The sequence below is a fragment of the Felis catus genome, chromosome B4 (genome assembly GCF_018350175.1).
Source record: "Felis catus isolate Fca126 chromosome B4, F.catus_Fca126_mat1.0, whole genome shotgun sequence".
In the NCBI taxonomy this organism is placed as follows: domain Eukaryota; kingdom Metazoa; phylum Chordata; class Mammalia; order Carnivora; family Felidae; genus Felis; species Felis catus.
In genome coordinates this window covers 46,326,576-46,344,935 of record NC_058374.1, presented here as the reverse complement: position 1 = coordinate 46,344,935, position 18,360 = coordinate 46,326,576, and the positions used below count along the sequence as shown (strand labels likewise).

The 18,360-nt window shown below is 37.6% G+C and overlaps 1 protein-coding gene and 1 pseudogene across 3 annotated transcripts in view; one reads left to right on the top strand and one right to left on the bottom strand.

Moving 5' to 3' along the window:
* LRP6 (LDL receptor related protein 6) overlaps positions 1-18,360 on the top strand; it is a 178,778-nt gene that overhangs the window by 45,596 nt on the left and 114,822 nt on the right. The gene's annotated exons all lie outside the window — the stretch shown is intronic.
* On the bottom strand, positions 9,055-9,307 carry LOC123386794 (annotated as a pseudogene).

Here is an 18,360-nt window from a genome sequence, read left to right as displayed (position 1 = left end):
TACTTGTACCTAATTTTCAGTTAAACAGTTTGTGGCAAGACTTGTAGAATGACCATTTTCAAGTCATTCTGGGGCTGAGATAAATGACTGTAGTATGTCATATAAAGTCTTGGGAAAATTCAAGTCCTGTTTTTTCTTTTGATGAAATGAAGGGCTTGAGTGAAATAATTAGGGAGATATTTCTTAGAAACCTTGGAGCATCTTTGTAATTTTTTATTATGCATGCTTATTACCACATTTTCTGGGAGAATGATTTAAAATATTTTATCTTAGTGTTGCATTGTATCAACTATAATTTTGAATTGGGAAAATACAGTCACAATATCACTGAGATTTAATTGATGCTTTATCTGAATTGATGTAGTTTTATACTAGAAATATTGCTTAGTGTTTTCTAGAGTTGTATATACTACTTATGTTATTATATATTTACTGTGTATTTTCTGATATTCCAAAGACCCATCTCTCTGGAAAGGTAATACTTTGGTTTTACTCTGTTACAATGCATGTTCTGTTTTAGTACTTTTGGATGGAGCTTGAGATTTTCTGAGGCTGTTGCTACATGGTCTATATTTTGAGTTGTAAGGCTTTAGAGCAAAGGGTGGTCCAAGTTTTCTAGAAACATTCAGAGTGTAAACATTTTAGTCTTTGTGGGCCACATACAGTCTCTGTTGCATGTTCTTTTTTCTTTTTCTTTTTTTCTTTCTTTCTTTTTTTTTAACAACCTTTAAAAATGTAAAAACCATTCTTAGCTCATAGGGCCATACAAAAACAAAGCATGGGCTAGATTTGAAACCCTTGTCATAGTTTGCTGTTTTTGCTTTAGAGAAAAGGGATGTATGCATTCAGTTGTTGATACAAGCAAAAATTCTAGAATTGGTGTTTGTTTGTAGCTTTTCTGCATTTCAGATCATATGATTTTTCTCTGACATAATTAATGAAGTGAATTATGGTTCAGAAGCTGATGGTTCAGAAACTTGTTGCTTTCGTTGTTTTGCTTATTGTAATTGAGGTATAATTTTACGTAAAGTAAAATGTACCTTTTTTTTAGTATATGATATTGCAAATTTTGATAAATGCATACAATTCTGTGTTGTCAAAGATGAACAAAGCTGGACCCTAGTTAAAAGGGTAAGTTCAGATTTTAATCAGTAATATATTATTGCAGTGTGGAATAGAGTGCAGTGTAAATGGAATTCTACTTTGATTTGTACATGGGTAACTCAGTGTTTTAAAGGGAGAATGAAGGAGTAGGGAGGCGGTGAGCAGGGGTTCAGTAGAGTCAGGGGAGTGATAAATTACAAAAAAACTGGAAGGGGAAATTGGTCTGTGTGAAACCATCTGGGTTGGTTAACTGGCACTTATCCAAGGCTCCTGCCCTCCCACAGAGACTGGCAGACAGGGGCCCTATGTTCAGGTGTTGGCTGGAACAAACAGTAAATTCTTTTGGCAGCAGTGAGTTTTCTCAGGCAGGCACTTTACGAGGGACTAGGGTCATCTTAGGGATGCAGCCTTGAGCTATTAGAAGCTATGTTAGTATTCTGTTCAAGTCTTTGTAGGCCAAGGTTGAGGCCTAGCTGAGAAAGGACTCAATGGAACCTAGATAGAGATTAGTCAGAGAATCTTTGTCGGTACCAGCACCACAATTGAGATATGGAAGTGTTCTACTACCCCCCAAAATTTCCTTGTGTGTTTTTGTACTTCTTGCCCCCCACTCTCAGCTCCTTGCAGTTACTGACTTGTTTTCTGTTCCTATAGTTTTGCCTATTCCAGAATGTCATATAAATGGAATCATGCAGTATGTAGCCTTTGAGATTGGCTTCTTTGAGGCTGAATAATGCATTTGAGGTTTATCTGTGTTGCTGTGTGCATCAGTAGTTTTTGTTGTTGTGGCTGAGTAAGATTGTATGGATGCTTTACAGTTTGTTTATCCACTAATTAGTTCAAGAATATTTGGGTTGTTTCTAGTTTTGGCAGTCACAAATAACGCTGCTTTAACTATTCGTATTATGTATGAGCCTAAGTTTTATTTCTCTTTCATTACTCTTGGGTAAATACCTAGGAGTCAGATTGCTGTGTTCCGTGGTAACTATAATTAACTTTATAAGAAACTGAAAATTTGCCAAAGTGGCTGTGCCATTTTTCATTTCCACTAGCAGTGTATGAGAGTTCCAGTTGCTTTGCATCCTCACTAGTACTTGATATTGTCAGTTTCCTTTAAGCCATTCTTCCATGTATGCAGTGGTATCTTGTATGTGTATTTGTGTGTGTGTGTGTGTATGTGTGTGTGTGTGTTTTAAACACTGTCAAATCAGCTTTATTATTCAGAGCCACTTTGCGGAATTCAAAGAATATGGCACTTTCATAGGTTGTTTGCAAGCATCATTCTAGAGATATGGAAGGAAGGTTTTAAGTATAAATACAGTGGATTCTGAGCCTTGCCATATGCTGCTTCTATTGGAGGGTGGTGTTTCCCAGTCTAGGGAGCACATGGCCCCCATTCTCAGGGCTGGTTAATCCCTGGGTAAAGTCACCAACCTAGGCTCTACCTGGGTTGGCATATAAGTCAGGGTATGGCTAGTAAAACATAAACTACTAGGCTTTTTAGACAGAATTAAAAAAAATAACATTCCATTTATTTAAAAGTACAGTTCTTTCCAAAGCTTTTATTTATTTTTAATGTTTATTTATTTATGTATTTATTTGTTTTGAGAGCCTAAGAGAGAGCCTGGGTGTGTATGTGTGTGAGTGGGGGAAGGGCAGAGAGATAGAGAGGAGAGAGAATCTTTTTTTTTTTTTTTTTTCCAACGTTTATTTATTTTTGGGACAGAGAGAGACAGAGTATGAACGGGGGAGGGGCAGAGAGAGAGGGAGACACAGAATGGGAAACAGGCTCCAGGCTCTGAGCCATCAGCCCAGAGCCTGACACGGGGCTCGAACTCACGGACCGCGAGATCGTGACCTGGCTGAAGTCGGACGCTTAACCGACTGCGCCATCCAGGCGCCCCGAGAGGAGAGAGAATCTTAAGTTTCTGACAAGCACAGAGCCTGATGAGGGACTTAATCCCGTAAACTGTGAGATCATGACCCAAGCTGAAACTGACTGAGCCACCCAGGCACCCTTCTAAAGCCTTTAAATTTAGCTGATCTTATTTTTTTAAATTAAAGTATGGTTGACATAAAACATTATATTAGTTTCAAATGTACAGCATAGTGATTCAGTAATTACATATACATTATGAAATGCTCACTTAAGTGTTGTTACCATCTGTCAACATAAAAAGTTATTACAGTATTATTGATTATAGTCCTTATGCTGGACTTTTCATGCCTGTGACTTATTCATAACCGTAAATTTATAACTCTTAATCCGAGTCACCTATTTTGCTTATCCCCCCTTCCCTAAAACCACTCTCACTTTTGACCCAGTTGCAGATTGAGGGTTGTCATGACTACCTGTAGGTTCAGTAATTCACTAGGACTTCCAGAATTCACTGAAAGTTGTTATATGCTGGTTATGGTTTATTTCAGTACAAGTAAAAATCAGCCAGGGAAAGAGGTGCACAGGACAGGGTCCAGGAGAGTTCCAAGTGCAGACCTTCAGTTGTCTTCTCCCAGTAGTGGTAGGTGTGTGGACAGCGCTTACTTCTCCCAGCAATGTGTGCCAACATGTGGAGTGATGCCAAATAGGGAAGTCAGATGAGACTTGGTGTGTGTTTTATTAGGGTTTGGTCATGTAGACATGATGACTTCCTGCTTTGCTGACTATAGTCTCTAGCCCCCCCAGAGGTTGGGCTTACACTGAGTGGCCCAAAGCCCCTACACATTGTTAGCCTAGATTATCTGAGGTGGTTTATGGCCTCAGATCAACAAAAAGGCACTCTTAGTAAAGACAATTCAAGGGTTTAGAGATTACCTTACACTGGCTGAGGGCAAAGGCCAGCCCTATGTAAGGAAAAGGTTAATCATCTACTGCAGTTATGTATTTAGAAGTGTATTGGTTAATTTCCAAATTTTTAGGATTTTGTAGATATCTTTCCTTATATATTCTACTCTAATTTTCTTGTGGCCAGAGAACATACCATGTATGATTTCAATTCTTTGTTGCATAGCCCATATTCTTGTGAATATTCTGTATGTACTTGAGAATACTGTTTATTCTGCTATTCTGGAATGTTTTCTTTTCCAGTACATTGCAATAATTTTTGTCTTAAGATTAGAATTATTTGGTCTTTGAAAATTTTAGAGAATTTACCAGTAGATGTATGGGCTATGTTCTCCCTCCCTTTTTCTCCCACCTGGGAAACATGAATTTACTCTCTTGATTTTATTAATAGTTGTAGCTTATTCAGGTTTCTAAAAACTTGTCTTGATGTAGTTTTGTAAGCTCACGTTGTTCCTATACTTTTGGAAAATCTGTGGTACTTTTTTTATTTTATTTTTTTACTTTAGGGATTTCTTCTCCCTTTATTTTTCTTATACTTTTTTTGGATTAGCTCTTTACTTCTCATCCTTTTAGCTTTTATAATTTAAACATCCTTAGTACTATTTTTACCTGTACCTCAAAGTTTCATTATTTGCATCTAATATTTAGTAATAATGTAATAATCTAATAACGGAAATTTACAATTTCCATTGAGGTTTCTTTGAACTGTGTTTTTTTAGAAATGTGATTCTTGGGGCGCCTGGGTGGCGCAGTCGGTTAAGCGTCTGACTTCAGCCAGGTCACGATCTCACGGTCCGTGAGTTCGAGCCCCGCGTCAGGCTCTGGGCTGATGGCTCAGAGCCTGGAGCCTGTTTCCCATTCTGTGTCTCCCTCTCTCTCTGCCCCTCCCCCGTTCATGCTCTGTCTCTCTCTGTCCCAAAAATAAATAAACGTTGAAAAAAAAATTTAGAAATGTGATTCTTAATTTCGAAACAGATATGGATTTTTCCTAGTTAATATTTCTAGGTTAATTAATTACAATTACTGTGTGGCATGTATGGTAGTCCTGTACTTAAGGTTTGCATTATGGTCCAGTGTGTGGTTATATCTAGAAAATATTGGGGCGCCTGGGTCGCTCCGTCATTTGAGCATCTGACTCTTGGTTTTGGCTCAGGTCATGATCTCACAGTTCTTGGGATCAAGCCTGTGTAGGGTTCTGCACTGACAGTGGGGAGCCAATTCAGATTTCTCTATCCCTCTCTCTGTGCCCCTCCTCCAAGCACACGTGCTCCCATTCTCTGTCTCTCCTTCTCTCTCAAATAAGTAAACTTAAAAAAAATTCCATGTGGGGCATGACTCTTGGTCTTGAGGTTGTGAGTTTGAAGCTCTATGTTGGGCATAGAGCTTACTTTAAAAAATTTTTTTTAAATCTTTAAAAAAAATAAAAATATTCTATGTGTGCTTAAGAAGATTGTATATTCTGTGTTTTTTGAATGCAGTGTTCTAGATGTGTCCATTCAATCAAATTCGTTCTGTTGAAATCTTCTGATTCCTGATTTTTAAGTCTCTGATTTATTGCTGAGAGAAGTGTGTTAAAAATATTTCGCTTGGTGATTAATTTGGCAGTTTCTTTCTATAGATATGCTTATTTTGCTTTATGTGCATTGAGGCAGTGTTTTGAAATAGAGGTAAGATAAAGACTTTTCTTCCTAACGTACTTATACCATTATTTATTGACTTAGTTGCTGCTAATGCATTTTGCCCCAGAGTTTTGTTAGGTATTGCTTGCCATATCCACTTTTCTCTGGTAAGTTTTTGCCTCATTTATATAGTGTTCCATCTTTTTACTTTTTGTGTGTTTATATTTTCTAGGTGTTTCTTTTTTAAGTAGCATATAGTTGCCGTTTTTGGGTTGATTTTAAATCCATTGTTAAAGTTTGTCTTCTACTGAAGCTTTTTTAAAAATTTTTTTAAAAAATGCTTTTATTTATTTTTGAGAGAGACAGAACACAAGTGTGGGGTCGGGGACAGAGAGAGAGGGAGACCACAGAATCCGAAGCAGGCTCCAGGCTCTGGGCTGTCAGCACAGAGCCTGATGTGGGACTCGAATTCATGAGCCGTGAGACCATGGCCTGAGCTGAAGTCTGACTGAGCCACCCAGGCACCCATCTACTGAAGCTTTTTAAAGTCCTTTTACAACTTGTGCTTATTGTGGTTGCTCATGTATTTGGATTCATATCTGACATTTTATTTTGAGTTTTCTATTTGTTCTGCCCATTTCTTTTCTCTTCTTTCTTGTCTTTCATACTGATTATATTTTGTCATTCAGTTTTTTCCATCTGCAAATTTGCAGTCTTTTGAGAATTTTAAAAATTTTATTTTTTTGAGAATTCTTAAAATTCTAGGATTTTTTTGACATGTATACTTATGAAATCCTTAGTATACTTTATCTCTGCTTATTATCCTTTTGTCTTATATATGTCATTATCATGAGTTTAAGTTCTCCTGCATTGTTTCCAGCCCACAAGGCATTATTTTTAAAATTGAGGTAAAAAGAATAACATAATAATTATGGTATGCCTACTGTATATACAAGCTAATCAATAGAATATTACCAGTACAGATTGCTGTCTATACTGGTTGCCTCCTTGCTTGCACCATACATCATACTTAATTCTTTAATTGTTTTTGGCGTTGTGAAGTAGTGTGAGACTCTAAAGAGAACCCCCCTCTCCACCATGAGTTTTAAAAATATACACTAGATTTTCAATTTGATAAATTTTGAGAGTTAGATTAGAAATTAATTCCTAGTCAGGTCCCATTTTCTTTTTGTCAGTTATTTCAGTTTAAGGAAAAAGTTTATTCTGTAGCTTTCAAACAATTTTGTCCTTCTTCTTTTCTACCTGCTTTCCATCTCTGGTAGATTAATGAATGCCTATTGAAATGCCTACTGAGGGGCGCCTGGGTGGCTCAGTCGGTTAAGCGTCTGACTTCGGCTCAGGTCATGATCTATGGTCCATGAGTTCGAGCCCCGTGTCGGGCTCTGTGCTGACAGCTCAGAGCCTGGAGCCTGTTTCAGATTCTGTGTCTCCCCCTCTCTCTGACCCTCCCCCGTTCATGCTCTGTCTCTCTCTGTCTCAAAAATAAATAAAACATTAAAAAAAAACAAAAAAAATGCCTACTGAAATGTACTGCGGTTTTTTTAAGTAGTATTTATATAGAACTTAATAGCAAATTAATATCTTACCTGTTGCTTTATATTCTTTTGGTAAATAAATCGGTGTGAAGTCATCCTATTTAAAATACGTGTTTCTGATGTTTTAAAAAGTAAGTATTAAATGACTGTTTCTCTTTTGTTATTTTCTGTGGTTACCTTGAAGTTTTTTCTTTGACTTGTTTGATTCCAGGGTGAAGTTGGAAGTAACTAATTCTTGCTTTTTGGCCCTAGTTAGTATCCAGGTAGCTCTAAAATTAGCACCATTATCAGAAGACTGGAGATTTTCTAGCTACGATTTCATTCTGAGTTTTGGAGTCTCAGAAAAAAATGGAGTCTATAGTTTTGTCAAAGAATCTTAATCTCCCCCCTTTCCCCCCCACAAACAGTAGGTCTACTGTGGGTGTCTGATTAAGATTGCAGACTTTTCTCTGTTGATTTATGTGGATTTGAAAAAGAGTAAAAAGTGATGGCTTTTTATTTTCAGGAGTGTTTAAACATTTGGAAGTATACCAGTTTTCCCAGGTGAAATCTCAGCATTATTAATTGGTTTCGAGTAATGCAGTTTTCTTAAAGGCACGATGGCTTCTCCTATTTGACTGGACCTACTTGAAGGACAAAACAAAAAATTTATGATTATTTTAAAAAACATTAGTTTTGTGGGGCACCAGAGTGGTTCAGTCAGTTAAGTGTCTGATTCCTGATTTTGGTTCAGGTTGTGTCCCAGGTTGTGTTATGGGATTGAGCCATGTGTTGAGCTCTGAGCTGAGCATGGAGCCTAGTTGGGACTGTGTACCTCTCTCCCTTTGCCCCTCTCTCTCGTGTATGCTTGCTCTTTGTCTGTCTCTCTCTAAAATAAAAAAAACAACAACAACAAGAAAGCATTAGTTTTGTGATCTTTTTCACACTTTATTAAGAATAGCTAATGGTTGATGTAAGTCACCCAGTGTCAAAGTAATACAGTGTCAAAGTGACTGCACTATTTATATTGTGTATATTTTTATGAGAATTCGTAGGTAAGTTAACATAATGCCTCTTTTACCACTTTGGCAGAATTTTCTAAACTGAGAATACAAGCGTTTAAAGGATATTTAATTATATTCATTTGCTCATATCTTATAAGTAAAATGAGACTCTGGTGTGTATAATATATTGAGTGAAGAAGCAAACTAAAACATCACTGAGGGTTACCACTAAATATTTATATATGTAAAGAATTGGATACTAAAAGCTTGAATTTGTAATAGAAGTTTGACAGTCTATTTTTATCTTCACAGATCTTTGGATATTTATACTCAGTAAAATTTAAGCAGTAATTGTGAAATCTAAAAATTCTACTTCTCAAGTTATAAAACTTTTGAGGAAAATATGGAAGACTGTTGTGTGGGAAGTAATTTATTTGGTGCTTTGCTTCCTAATATGATCTTCCATAGCTTTAAGAGCTAATTATTAACTAATATTTAGGGCCAACTGGCTAGTGAGTTAAATACATTAACACCACTGTAAAAGAACAGAGTGCTAAGGACAAACAGATGCTTCAGAAAGTCGGATTCTTCTTCACTAGTTTTGAGCCCTAAGTGAATTAGAATTCCTTGAGGATCTTTTATTTTTATTTATTTTTTGCTGAAGAGTATTTAATGTGGATGCTCAAGGCCTGGGCAGAGTGGGGAGTGCTCTGGAATTAGGCAGACAGGCAAGATGGGTGGTTTGCAAGTCTACACCTGACCCCAGGAGAGGATGCTGGGTGGTGGGGGCTGGCTCAGGCATGCCAAGGGGAGTACCAGAAGGATGGCCCAGGCAGGCAGACTCACCAGGGGACTCGCAGGCCAGCCCATGAGAAGGTATCTAACCCAGGTGGTGAGTGCTCAGGCCAGAACATAACCCAGGGTTGTAGCTGGTTGGTGGCTCCCAGAGCCTAGGAACTGGCATTGTTAGGGACCTTCCTGAGCTGCTGCTGGAATGCAAGGCATATCTGCTGGGTGGACTCAAGCAGCTTCTGGAGGCAGGCATGGAGGGGGTCATTTTTCTCCTCCTAAGTGGTCCAGACAGGAGTTGATCTGGTCCATCATGGAGTTGACGGCAGCATGTTCTGCTTCCCAGAAGCCATCATCCTTGCCTTTTGTGCCTGCCTCCATCGGCATGCCCAGGTCCCTGTTGGGGCCTGACATTGTGCTATGATGGAATGCTGTGTTGGGTGAAAGGTCAAGGTGCTTTTAGACAATATTGATGCTTGGGTCCCAACCCAGACCAATTTAATCAGAATCTCTGATGGAAGAGCCGAAGTTATTGATATTTTTAAGAGTTTCTTTTTTTCTTTTCCTGATATTTTTAAGAGTTTCTGAAGTAAGTCATTCCCAAATGCTGCTGGGATTGAAAATTTATGCTTTTGGTATTTCATCCTGGTGGTGGTGATGGTGGCATCATCATCATCATTAGTGTGTGTGTATATGTGTGGAGGAGGGAGCACAGTCTAAGAAACACTATGTTAAAGAAAACTTGTATTAGTCTGTTCAGGCTTCCATGACAAAATACCATTACTGGTGACTTAAAAATAGCAGAAATTTATTCCTCTCAGTTCTGGAGGTTGGAAGATCCAAGATCAAGGTGCTGGCAGATTTGGTGTCTGCTGAGGGCCTGCTTTCTAGATGGCTGTTTTTCACTGAAACCTCACAAAGTAGAAGAGACAGGGGAGCTTTCTTGGGCCTTATTAGTAAGGGCAGTAATCCTATTTATGAGGGCTCTACCCTAGTGACTATTTACCCCCAGAAGCCCTACCTCCTAATACCATCACAGTGAGAGTCGAGATTGCAACATACGAGTTTTAAGGGGGATGGACTTTCATACCATAGTATAATTGCTATATTTACAATTCTAGTTTCTGAATATTCAAGGACTGATGATTGGGTTTTGAAGTTATGAAAGTGTGAATAAATCAGACAGTTTAGCTGAGTTTTCTTCCTTTAACAGTTCTTTGTTTCATTGTTTATGGTGACATAAATATCAAGTTTTATTTATATGTTTAAAAAAATGTTTTTTAACGTTTATTTATTTTTGAGACAGAGAGACAGAGCATGAACAGGGGAGGGTCAGAGAGAGAGAGAGGGAGACACAGAATCTGAAACAGGCTCCAGGCTCTGAGCTGTGAGTACAGAGCCTGATGCGGGGCTCGAACTCACAGACCTCGAGATCATGACCTGAGCTGAAGTCGGACGCCCAACCAACTGAGCCACCCAGGCGCCCCACAAGTTTTAATGTTAAGTTGGCTTTTCTGTCACAGATTGTTCTCTTTATATCAGTTTTCATCAAGATACTGTTTTAGGTAAGGCCACAGATGGAAGGTTCAGGATGTGATTTCCCTGGTCTTTCTCTGCCAGTCATTCTCATGGATGTTGACATTGGCCCTTATGAGAGGAGTCCCGGTAGATTGAAGGAAGAGCTGTGAGACTTTTGAAAACATGCCATTTGTAAGATGTTGCGAATGGGGGTAGTTATATGAGGCCTTGTTGGGAGAAGAGTTGAAGTGACCGTCTAAACTTTAAAGTGATGCTTTTGGGTGGTATTTGGATCTAAAAATTGATGTTCGTGTTCACAGTTTATTTTTATTTTTAGAGAGCAAGCGAGTGGCGGAGAGGGGCAAAGGGAGAGAGAATCTAAAGCAGGCTCCATGCCCAGTGTGAAACTGGACACAGGCCTCAATCCCACGACCCTGGGATCATGACCTGAGCCAAAATCAAGAGTTGGACGCTCAACCGACTGAGCCACCCAGGCATCCCCATCGTTTTAAGTAACAGAAGTCCCTGTGATTTAAACAGAAAAAGTATTTTTAAAGAGGTTATTGGGTTACTCCTAATAATATTGGTTTATTTCCTAAATGGTAGGAGAACCAGCCTTCGAATCTGTAGCCAGGAGCAATGCTACAATTCATACCACAGATGTGATCCAGTGATAGCACTGGATGTTAGGTAGCATATTTGCCACTATTTGTACTCTCACTGACATGAGGCAACAGATATTCCTAAAACAGATATTCCTAAAATTGCTGCTAGTTCTTTTTGCAAAAGTGGATTAAAGAAGGCTGAATTAATTCAAACTAGATTTAATTTTCTTTTGCTATTGCCCCCAACCTCACCAGCATGGATTGCTTGTGGTCCTTGCTGTGCTGCTCTGCTGTTGCTTCCTTCTTCTCTGCCTCCTCTTCCTCCTTTTCTTGGTTTGTCTGACTGGCAAAACCCAAATCTTATGCACCTGTCCCACTTGCAAGGGAGGTTCGGAAAGCAAATAGCTGCTGCTTTCAGTTTCTTTAGTTTCAAGTGATTCTGTCTCATAAAGTGGAAGATTCTTTAAGCATAGGAAGGTAGTTTAGATACTAGATGGCCCCCTCAGATGCCAGGTATCCATGGCAGACATTTTGTAAGTGAATGATCATAGGATTTGTGGCTATCTTTGCCATGATTTGAGTATTGGTTCTATTTTCCCCCCTTTTTAATGTTGAAAGAGTGAATGAGGTATGGTGGTGGACATAAAGGAAGAAGAGAGTTAATAGAACTATAAGTTTTGTAACTGGAATGGGCCCCAGGAAAAATCTAAGCCAATCTAAAAAAGAAAATACCAATTATAAGAGTTAATGTTCTTTAGGTAGATGTCGTTCTCTGAGAAGTCATCTTGACTCCTAATAATGAAACCGATTTTTACCCCCATTAGTCCTCATAAGAAAGCTGCTATATAATGAACAATACCATTATAATACCCACAAGTCATAGATTCCTTTGGCATTTATCCTTGTTGCATCAGGGCAAAGTGCAATTTTGTAAAAGCAGGTAAGATGAGCTGGAGAGGTGAACTGAGGAAATATTCAAGGGTAAAGGCAAGATTCTCCTCAAAAACTAATTTTGGGATTTCTGTAATCGATAGTAATTAAAGGCGTGACTGAAGTTAATTTTACCTTGAAAACATAAATTCTCTCCACCAGGCCATTAAAAAAAAAGTCCATGAAACTGTCTATGTATAACTTCAGGTTTTGAGCGATGAGATATTCTAGTATACCCTCTAATGTGACCTTGTAGCAAAATGTGTCTTGAGTAGACTAATTATATGGGTTTATTAGGTATAAACCAGTTTTAAATTTAGGGGAAATATTGTTGCAGTAAAGTGTTACAGGTATTTCTATATCAATCTGTACAGTAGGGGAACAAAGGAGAGAGTATTCAGTTTTATTTTGGGGGCTATTTCAGATTGACCTTTTCTAGCTGAGCAGTTGTTTTCCAGAGGGACAAGGTATGGAAATGGGTAATAGTTTTTAGTCAGTAGGAACACTGTGTGCCAGACTCTTTCATGCTGTTGCACGTTCAAGGAGTAGCAAACAGCTTGTAACTGGAACATAGTAGAAGAATAATGATATTTGTTAAAATAAAATTCTGCCTTTATTTTTTAAGGTTATGGTTTCTGTAATACACACATACAAAATGTCCCAAGAGCAGGTGAATGCAAACCATTATTAAGCATTTGAGTGCTGACTATACATACTCTTGCCATTATATTAGATTGTTTTGTGATAGGGGTTACAGTAATAAGGCAAGGACCTGGAATATAGAGGGGTGGGAAATGTGTGAAGAGCCCTAATATTTTATGTATTTGATGTACAGGGGATATTGAAATGTACAGGGAGAGTGTGCTTGAGGGAGTCATGAAATTCTTCACCAAATATCACTAATGGTGACATTTGAACTCTTCTGAAGAATCAGGATATTTATGACAGTATAGAAGGAGGAGAGAGACATTCTAGACAGTATATCCTCTATTATATTTAAAGGACCTCAAAATGCATCACCTATGATTTCTTCAGAAAGGATTGTAGACAATAGCAATTTGGGAAAATGCATAACTTGGAGATATTGGGGGTTTGGTTCCATACTACGGCCATAAAGTGAATATCACAGTGAAGTGAGTCAAGTGAACTTTTAGGTTTGCCAGTACATATAAAAGTTATATTTACACCATACTGCAGTCTATTACTGTATACTGTAGTCTGTTAAGTGTGCAATAGCATTATGTCTAAACAATGTATATACCTTAATTAAAAAATACTGCTAAAAATGCATACCATTATTTGAGCTTACAAAGTGAGTGATGATCACAGATCACCATAACAAATATAATAGTAATGAAAAGTTGAAATATTGGGAGAATTACTAAAGTGTGACGGAGACATGATGTGAGAAAGTGCTGTTGGAAAATGGTTCTGATGGACTTTCTTGATAAAGTGTTGTCACAAACCTTCAATTTGTAAAAACAAAACAAAACAAAAAAACATAGTATCTGTGAAATGCAATTTAACAAGGTATGCCTGTACTATAGTTAGCATTTTGTTTGATAATAGGGAATTAAATGGATTTAGTATGTCATTTATTTCCAGGTTTATAAACTTTATCTTCTTAGAGTGGTATATTAGTATTATTTCTGAATTAAATTTATTCTTTATATTATGCCCAACTTTTTGAAATTAGTCAACTAGACTGTTTAAGGATCATTCTTAGCAACCTAATTTTCTCCAGGATAACCAGTTTATATATGTAGAATTCCATTATGATGAATATTATCACAGCAAAGAGTCTATTTAATAGAGCCATCCCCATGTTCCTTCTTGTCCCTCAATAGTAGAATCTTTTTCATATGGTTACTGTACATTTTCTTTAAAAAAAAACAAAAACCTCTAAAATGAATGCTTTCACTGTCTTTTGTCAATCACCACTTATTGTTAAAATGTGATACAAACACAGTCAAGTAGAGGGGAAGCATGGAATTATAGCCGACTTCTTCACAGTTCTTTTTTTTCTTTGTTGTTCTATCAGGAAACACATCCTTGAATTCTCCAACCTCCTCTTCACTTAAAAGCCCAATTTACTAACCAAAGTAAGATGGAACTGGTGCAGGGGTCAGGAAGAGGAAGAGTGTATGAATTTCGCATGATACTTTTTTTTTTCACTTTCATTAGAGTAGTCAAAATTTTTTTCACTAGTTGTAAAATTTCACCTTCTATATGTCACATTATGTTCTTAGAATGCGGCATGACTCCTACACTTTGGGGCTGGTTTGGTTTCACATGCAGCTTTTTATTGCAGTTTCTTTTGCCCTGTTCCTATAGCCCAACTTTTTATCTTACTAAGTAAGACCCTTTTTATTTTATTTACCTTTTCTGCCCAACTCTCCTAATTTTTGCACTAATTTTTCTTTTACTCTGTTGAGTGGTTCCATGGTTGTAGAAGGAAAAACAATGAGATAAAGATGCCCATTTCATCCTTCTCTGAAGTCATCATGCTGCCCCCTAAACTCTGTCTCTATTCCGTTTTGTTGAATGACACCAATGTGGACTCATTCACATCTGCCAGCTCTTGAGAGCCATCCTGCTCTGTCATTTATCTTTCTTCTCCCACATTGCTCCATCTTTCCACTTTTGTTTTCATCAGTTCTCATTTGGAATATTTCAGAAGTTTTGTGCTTTGCTTTTCTTTCTTGAATTTCTTCACCTTATCACCAGTGATTAAAACGATAATCTTACTGCTTTAATTTTCTGTTTAGAGTCTAAAATACCTTTGCATCACCTATAGGTCATGCAGTTCAAGCTTCTTTGCACATCAGAATAGGTCCCTTCTGTGGGATTTCTTTTGTTGGCAGGTGTTCCCCTCAATCCACTACATTCTGCAGCTCTACTGATCTTGCTCTTTATTGAATGTGTCATGACTTCTGATGTCTTTTGCATATGCTGTGTCTTCCTGGAATGCTGTTTCTCATTTTGGGAACTGCCTAAATAAAAGTACTGTTTTTCTGGTAAGCTTTTATTGACAACTGTTAACATTTACTAGCTTGATTAAGTATCACTTCCTTGTACTCTCTTAGCACCCTGTTCATACATCTCCTACGTTTATCACTCCTTGCCTAGATGCAGGTTTCATAGGAACAGTTGTTTTGCCTTGCTTATTTTTGTATTTCTTATGTCAAGGATGATGCTTAGCTCCTAACAGGTGCTTAGTACATTTTAAAAAATTGAATAATATCTTGGTAATTTATAAAATACTTCTGTGTTTTTCTACTTCCTGTGGCTCTTTCTCTTTCTATATTAAACTTGTAGTGAGTTTTTAACTTAAATGTTAATCAGGTAACATAGGGAAATTTTAGTATTTATAGATGAAATTTATTACTTTACATTTTAAATATTTGAACAAATGAAGGTATCAGCAAGATTTACTTCTAAATTTTTATCAAATTTTCATCTTGACAAATGTCTCATTTTCACTTGTATTTGAAGCTTTTAACCTTGAAGTAACATGACTTGGTATATTTTTTACTATTAAATAGTGTGAGAATTATCTATTAGTTTTGATAAGCAGTGGCATACAAATAATTTTATTACTAAAATTCTAATTGAGCTAATTTATTAACAACTTTTTAAAAAATATAATTTATTATCAAGTTGGCTAGCATACAGTGTATACAGTGTGCTCTTAGTTTTGGGAGCTTACATACAACACCCAGTGCTCATCCCAACAAGTGCCCTCCTCAATGCCCATCACCCATTTTCCCCTCTCCACACCCCTCCCCCCGCCGCCCCACCAACCCTCAGTTTGTTCTGTGTATTTAAGAGTCTCTTACGGTTTGCCTCCCTCCCTCTCTGTTTGTAACAGTTTTTTCCCCCTTCCTTTCCCCCATGGTCTTCTGGTAAGTTTCTCAAGTTCCACATATGAGTGAGAACATACGATATCTGTCTTTCTGTGACTGACTTATTTCACTTGGCATAATACCCTCCAGTTCCATCCACGTTGCTACAAATGGCAGGATTTCATTCTTTCTCATTGCTAAGTAGTATTCCATTGTATATATAAACCACATCTTCTTTATCCGTTCATCAGTTGATGGACATTTAGGCTCTTTCCATAATTTGGCTATTGTTCAAAGTGCTGCTAAAAACATTGGGGTACCTGTGCCCTTATGCATCAGCACTCCTGAATCCTTTGGATAAATTCCTAGCAGTGCTATTCCTGGGTCATAGGGTAGGTCTCTTTTTAATTTTTTTGAGGAACCTCCACACTGTTTTCCAGAGTGGCTGTACCAGTTTGAATTCCCATCAACAGTGCAGGAGGGTTCCTGTTTCTACACATCCTTGCCAGCATCTGTTGTTTCCTGAATTGTTAATTGTAGCCACTCTGACTGGTGTGAGGTGGTATCTCAGTGTGGTTTGGATTTGTATTTCCCTGATGGTGAATGATGTTGAGCAGCTTTTCATGTGTCTGTTGGCCATCTGGATGTCTTCTTTGGAGAAGCGTCTATTCATGTCTTCTGCCCATTTCTTCACTGGATTATTTGTTTTTCGGGTGTTGAGTTTGGTAAGTTCTTTATTAGATTTTGGATACTAACTCTTATCCGATATTTCATTTGCAAATATCTTCTCCCATTCTGTCGGTTGCCTTTTAGTTTTGTTGATTGTTTCCTTTGCAGTGCAGAAGCTTTTTACTTGATGAGGTTCCGAAGTTCATTTTTGCTTTTAATTCCATTGCCTCTGGAGATATGTTGAGCAAGAAATCACTGAGGGTGAGGTCAAAGAGGTTGTTGCCTGTTTTCTCCTCTAGGGTTTTGGTGGTTTCCTGTGTCATATTTAGGTCTTTCATCCATTTTGAGTTTATTTTTGTGTATAGTGTAAGAAAGTGGTCTAATTTCATTTTTCTGCATGTTGCTGTCCAGTTCTCCCAGCACCGTTTGCTAAAGAGACTGTCTTTTTTCCATTGAATACTCTTTCTTGCTTTGTCAAAGATTAGTTGGCCATACATTTGTGGGTATGATTCTGGGTTCTCTGTTCTATTCCATTGGTCTATGTGTGTGTTTTTGTGCCAGTACCATATCGTCTTCATGATTACAACTTTGTAGTAGAGGCTAAAGTCTGGGATCATGATGCCTCCTGCTTTGGTTTTCTTTTTCAATATTACTTTGACTATTCGGGGTCTTTTCTGGTTCCATACAAATTTTAGGATTGTTTATTCTAGCTTTGAGAAGAATGCTGGTGCTATTTTGATTGGGACTACACTGAATGTGTAGATTGCTTTGGGTAGGATTGACATTTTAACAATATTCTTCCAGTCCATGAACATGGAACGTTTTTCCATTTCTTTATGTCTTCTTCAATTTTGTTCATAAGTTTTCTGTAGTTTTCAGCATACATCTTTGGCTAGGTTTATTCTTAGATATTTTCTGGTTCTTGGCCCAGTTGTAAATGGGACCAATGTCTTGATTTCTCTTTCTGGTGCTTCATTATTGATGTATAGAAATGCAACTGATTTCTGTATATTGATTTTGTATCCTGTGACTTTGCTGAATTCTTGTATCAGTTCTAGCAGCTTTTGGTGGAGTCTTTTGGGTTTTCCATGTAGGGTATCATGTCATCCGTGAAAAGTGAAAGTTTGACTACTTCTTTGCCAATTTGGATGCCTTTTATTTCATTTTGTTGTCTGATTACTGAGGCTAGGACTTCCGACACTATGTTAAACAACAGTAGTGAGAGTGGACATCCCTGTCGTGTTCCTGATCTCAGGGGGAAAGCTCTCAGTTTTTCCCCATTGAGGATGATATTAGCTGTGGCCCTTTCATATATGGCTTTTATGATGTTTAGGTATATTCTTTCTATCCCTACTTTCTTGAGGGTTTTTATTGAGAGAGGGTACTATATTTTGTCAAATGCTTTTTCTGCATCTATTGACAGGATCAAATGGTCCTTATTCTTTATTTTATTAATGTGATGTATCACATTGATTGATTTGCAAATATTGAAGCAGCCCTGCAGCCCAGGAATGAATCCTACTTGATCATGGTGAATAATTCTTTTTATATGCTGTTGCATTCGATTTGCTAGTATCTTGTTGAGAATTTTTACATCCATGTTCATCAGGGATATTGGCCTGTAATTCTCCTTTTTAGTGGGGTCTCTGTCTGGTTTGGGAATCAAGGTAATGCTGCCTTCAGAGAATGAGTCCGGAAGTTTTCCTTCCATTTCTGTTTTTTTGGAACAGCTTGAGAAGGAAAGGTACTAATGTCTGGTAGAATTCCCCTGGTAAGCCATCTGGCCCAGAACTCTTATTTGTTGGGAGATTTTTGATAACTGATTCAATTTCTTCACTAGTTAGTTATGGGTCTGTTCAAATTTTCTATTTCTTCCTGTTTGAGTTTTGGTAGTGTGTGG